Source organism: Triticum aestivum, chromosome 2A (assembly GCF_018294505.1).
Source record: "Triticum aestivum cultivar Chinese Spring chromosome 2A, IWGSC CS RefSeq v2.1, whole genome shotgun sequence".
Lineage (NCBI taxonomy): Eukaryota > Viridiplantae > Streptophyta > Magnoliopsida > Poales > Poaceae > Triticum > Triticum aestivum.
Window position 1 is genome coordinate 639,327,602 of NC_057797.1, and position 5,679 is coordinate 639,333,280.

The 5,679-nt window shown below is 52.4% G+C and overlaps 2 long non-coding RNA genes across 3 annotated transcripts in view; both read left to right on the forward strand.

Annotated features, from left to right (window-relative positions):
• Positions 1-5,679, forward strand: part of LOC123189939 (uncharacterized) — a 17,066-nt gene that overhangs the window by 1,429 nt on the left and 9,958 nt on the right. The window lies entirely within an intron of this gene.
• Positions 7-1,010, forward strand: LOC123189940 (uncharacterized). The gene is made up of 2 exons (XR_006496054.1): positions 7-595; positions 884-1,010. It is a non-coding gene; the product is annotated as an uncharacterized lncRNA (long non-coding RNA).

The window sequence follows — 5,679 nt, forward strand, 5'->3', positions numbered from 1 at the left end:
CTGAGCTTGATGGCTGGATGTGTGCACACATGTAATGGGGTATCATGGTCACGTTGCTTGGTGTGCAGAGGCGACCCGGCACCGGCACTTGCCCGGCGGTGGGACTTCGCCGTGGCCGGTGGGAGAGTTGGGTGGCAGCAAGCGGTGCGGCGAGGGGAGGCACACGGTCCAGAGGGTGGGACTCTTGCTAGCCGCTCTCCCGGTCCATTTGGTTTCTTGCGGCCACGGTGGCGTTTCTCGGATCGAGCGCCGCTCGTCCTTCTCTTCACTACTTCTCCACAATGCTAGCCCCTCCACCTCTCCTTCCTCCCCCTCGTTGTGTGGTGTCCATGGGATGTGCCTAGATCCAGATCAGGCGTAGGTTAGGTGAGGCTGATGGTTGGGTGAAGGAGTAGGGAAAGCGGGCGACGAGGACAGGAAGAAGCCGGCCGTCGTGGTGCAGTGGGGCTGCCGGGAAGGAAGAGGTCGGCTGCGTCCCCGGCGGTGTCGGTGGAGCTGCTCCTCAACGAGATTCGGCCATGGAGAGGACCGTGGTGCCAGCGCAGCCTCGCCCCCTCTAGCGCAGCGCAAGAGATCAGCACACCATCGAACTGAGGTGAGCCGCCACTAGCCCCGACCCTTCTCTTTCCGCGTCCCTTTTTATGTTGTGTGCACTACTGTCCTACAAAACATTCATGCATACACACTGGGTTCAGATCTCAGTGTAAACTGAAACATGAGATTCATCATTGTGTTGTGCCATGTTTCAAACTAGAAACAGGGAAAAGTGGAGAAATGAACGGATAGCTGATATACATACCTTCAGAAACATTTATTTTTGTTTGCTAACTGCACAATATGAACTATATATCTGACAAATATATTTGACTCTTGCTCTTGACAGATTAGGCTTCTGTGGTGTTGCTTTGTATACAGATGACATGCTCGCCTCTTGGTTTAATTTAGGAGTGTATTTAGAAGCTAAAACTGAACAATAATATCAGTTTAGAGATGCAGTTGACCATTTTTCACAAAGTCGATGTGTTGTCGCAGCAGTAACACACGTGCAGTCCTTTCTGGCCATTTGACTGTAACAAATTGCTTACAAAACCACTTGTACATTGAGAAAAGCCTTTGTACATCGTTTCTTAGTTACATATGAGTGTTAGTTTTGAACAAATGCTGAAACGCATCTCTGAATTGGGAAACGACAGTGGGCACCTTTACTAAAACATAAAGCTAATTTGCTGATGCTCTGTTTGCAAATGTCTTGTTGTACGCCTGCCAAAATAAGAAAATAGGTAGGAGTCAAAATATTGTAGGACAAAGAATAGGCATGTACAGAAAGTTGTATCAAATAAATTATAAATAGTTGCACTACAGTATGCAATTCAGTTTAGCACTGAACCAATATTTGAGAGAAGTACCTATATTAATTTTCACTGAACGAGGTGAAAACTGATTAAAAAATATTTCAGAGAAGCACTACAGTCTACAATTCAGTTTACAGTCCTGCACGAGGTGGCGGGTAGCGAGTCGGCCTTGGAGGTATAGATTAGCCATGGACATAGGGTCACTGGGGGAGGATGAAAGGAGAGAACCCATAAAAAGTTCAAATGACGAGTCGATGCCGGAGTAAGCGGAAGGGGCAAGGAGAAAGAGGCAATGATCTCTAATTGATATAATTTCTTTGATTTTGAGGCAAGCTATATTATCAAGAGACTCTCCCAAATCAATGGGAGATTTGATTTTGTTTTTTTTAATAAAGAGGAAGAAATGGTAGACTCAGCCGGGTGAATCTCCTCCTTCCTTCCCATAGCTGAATATTCCTATCCGATACGATCACACCACAACGACCTTTTTCTTTTCCACTTCCCAACGACATATGGGGAGAGGTTAAGCCTACTGAAACTGATTATTTGGTTACACTCGCCACTTGCTTTGGACAGAAGTTGTTGTCTGAACGTACTGAACATTGTGTTATGCAGTGTTGGTCTATACTTTAATGCACCTGTGTTCAGCATGGCCAGCTTTATGTAGCAGTGTCGTGTGTGACCTCAAAAACGGCTTTGAAAATCCTGATTGAAAATGAAGATGGTACTACTGATTCTCAGACCAGGAACATTGTGTTTCGTGAGCTCTTCCAGTCTATTTCTTAAAATCCATGCTGGTGGTGTCTGTCGTGGTTCTAAGCCTGACAGTAGAGTGGAGGGTAGGTATGGAGAGGCAAGGTCCTAGCTATGGAGAGGTTGTAAGCACAAAGGATGTACGAGTTCAGGCCCTTCTCGGAAGAAGCAACAGCCCTACGTCTCGGAGCCCGGAGGCGGTCGAGTGGATTATGAATGTATGGATTACAAGGTGCCGAACCCTTCTGCCTGTGGAGGGGGGTGGCTTATATAGAGTGCGCCAGGACCCCAGCCAGCCCACGTAGGAGAGGGTTTAAGGTGAGTTAAGTGTGGGGCGTTACTGGTAACGCCCCACATAAAGTGCCTTTACTATCATAAAGTCTACTTAATTACAGGCCGTTGCGGTGCAGAGTGCCTCTTGACCTCCTGGTGGTCGAGTGAGTCTTCGTGGTCGAGTCCTTTAGGCCAGTCGAGTGAATCCTCGTTGGTCGACTGGAAGGCGACCTCTTCTAGGGATGTCCTAGGGTAAGTTACTTGGAACAGGTCCATGACCCTACCCTAGGTACATAACTCCATCATTAGCCCCCGAATGGATTGAGGCTTCGAGTGAAGAAGGAGTTGATGTCGTTTCCGATTAACCTTTGCGCTCTAGTTGTGCGCTGTTCTGGATCAAAGAATCTCTTCGTTGACAGGGAGCAATTTGTCTTCGGTCGACTCGATCCATTCTATTTTTGCGTCGAGTGATCTTTCGAGCTTCGACGATCTCCGAGCGACGGATCGCCGGAAACACCGCGTCTGACAGACTGATTTGTTGCTCGCGGATTCCGCGGGGTGCGAAATTTGGGGGCGCGCGCGAAACGGGGCAGACCGCGGCGTTCGGATGGGACGGGGCATAGACGCCTCGATCTCCGCGCCGCCTTTTTCGCCACGTATCCAGTCCTCATAACTGCTCCCAGATATGATTAGATCGACCGGGCCCACATGTCAGCCACTCGGAAGGGACCTTATAAATGTGCCCGGCGAGGATTTCTGTGCTGCGCCTCAGCATTCTCCCTCTCTCCCTCTGCTTCCTTCCTCCCTGCTCAGCGTGCTCGCTCTCGCCCCCGCACCACTTCCCTTCGTGCGTCTCACCGGTGACCATGGCCAAGGAGAAGACGGCGGCGCTGGAGCGTGCCAAGAAGGCGTCGGCATCGGAGAAGGCGAAGGGGAGATCCACCAGCCGCAGAGGGTCCTCGTCCAGATCCCGCCTGCCGAAAGGCTGGGTCCAAGGAGACTGGATCCAGTCGACCATCACGGAGAAGGACCTCCTCGACATGGCCGACGAGGGCTTGATCCCTCACGGAGCTGCGAGGTTGCCGGGGAAGGAGTGGCAGCCACAGCCAGAAGAGGGTGAGTGTGTGCTTTTGGCCACTCATGTTGATCGTGGGTTTTCCTTGCCCCCAAGCATTTTCTTCCGAGGCTTCTTGAATTTCTTTGGAGCGCAGCTCCACCACTTTACCCCAAACTCCATTGCCTATCTTGCTGGATTCGTGTCCATGTGTGAGGGTTTCTTGGGCTGTCGACCGCACTGGGGTTTGTTCAAACGTATCTTCACGTGTCGCTCTCAGACCGTGAAGAAGGCGAGCCCAGGTGATGAGAAGACCCGAGTCGTCCAAATGTGTGGGGGCCTGGGGATTCAGGTGAGGAATAATAGCACCTTCCCGCCCATGAGCTTTCCCGAGTCCGTCAGAGGCTGGCAGTCGACTTGGTTCTACTGCCAGGTCCAGTCGACGCCAGGGCAGTCGAGTGGACTCCCTCCGTTTACCATGGACCGAGTGAACAAGCCCTCCCCTCTGAAGCTGATTCCGGAGGAGAAAGCCGACGTGAAGATGTTGATGGAGCGCGTGGTGCAGTTGGTTCGGGAGGGGGTGACGGGTATGGATCTTCTGGAGGTCTTCCTCAGGCGTCGCATCCAACCCCTTCAATTCCGGAGCCACTACATGTGGTTGTACTGTGGGCCCGAAGACGAGACTAGAGTCCATCCAGAAGAAGTCGACGATGTCGCTCTGGAAAGATGGATGGTAGCCGTTACCGGAAACAGGGACAACCCGCGCGGAGCCAGAAGGATTCCTCCACTCGACCACAACAGCGACCCAAACAAGGTACACTTGCTCTGCCCTCCACTGAGTCCTTGTCGTATTCATTTCTGTTAACCCTGCCGACTGGTCGACTGATCCTTGTTTGGGCATCTGCTAGGCCCTCACCGAGCTGTACTCGATGCCCAATGGGGCACAAGCCTCGACTGAGGAAGGCGAGGCGAGCGGGGGCGAGGCGAGCGGGGGCGAGAGCCAGGAAGAGGAGGAATGGGACTCGGAAGCTGCAGGGGATGATGACGACGACGATGATGATGAAGGTGATGAAGATGACATCGAGGACGAGGAAGAAGAGGAGGAGGAGGTCGTTCCACCGCGCTCAGAAAGGCGGTCGAAGCTTGTCCACGACCCTTCGACCGAACGTGGTAAGGGGGTTGCGACCGCCACTCAGTCGACCAAGCGCCCTCGGACCACCTCTCCGGCGCCGACTGAAAAGGCGCCGAAGCAGCCCAGGGCGGCCTCATCGAAGCCGACCAAGCTCCTGCCGAAGATGAAGGTGTCCATCCCCACCATATCAGGGTAATTGTGTTGCTCATATTTTCTTATTTTGTGCGAATTTAATCTCTGGTCGACACTGAGGTTAGTCGACTGATCCTTTGGAGTTGCAGTGCTGCTACTTCTGAGACCTCGGCCCGGGCCGATGACCACGAGATGGAGGATGCAGCAACTTCGAATCCAGGTACTGTGTTCTTAATACCATTCTTAGTCGACTGACTCGCGATCTCTGATCCTGATCCTTCTCCGCAGCTCCACCCAACACTGTTATCGATCTTCCTGATGACGATGAGGATGAAGAGCCGCTGAAGCACAGGAGGAGTCGGAAAGCGTCCGCCAGTAAGGTGCCTCAGGATGTGCCGGCGCCTGAAATTCTGACTGTGGAGGAAGAGAACACCACTCGACACACGGTGTCCTTCGCGAATCCACTGACGAGTGTTCAGCAGCCTTCCCTCTTCATGACGCACCACGTCCCAGAGGACCAAGCTGGCGCAGCGAAGGAGGCGATACGCCAGGCGGGACTCATGATGGAGCAGCTGAAGACCATCCGGGACGCGAGCCAGGCAGCCTATGACGCCAGTTCTGCCCTCCAAAGCAATGTCCAGGTCAGTCGACCGCTGTTTGTTCTGTTGGATATGCTACCAAAAACTTTTCTTTTCCGGAATTTGTATTAGTCACCCACTGGGTGTGTCGAATAAACTCCGTGTTAGCGGGGGCACGCTGAGTGCACCCGCTGGGTGTAGTCCCCAAGGCTAAGGTCGACTGCTGGCAGTCGGTCTTAGGCTTTATGATGTCAATCTTTCTGTCAGTCGACTGGTCGACTGGATTTCGCAAACCGGTGGGGGCACGCTGAGTGCACCCACTGGGTGTAGTCCCCGAGACTGTGGTCGACTGCTTGCAGTTGATCACAGTCTTAGAGAATGCATCTCGCACACTGTTTTTTTTTT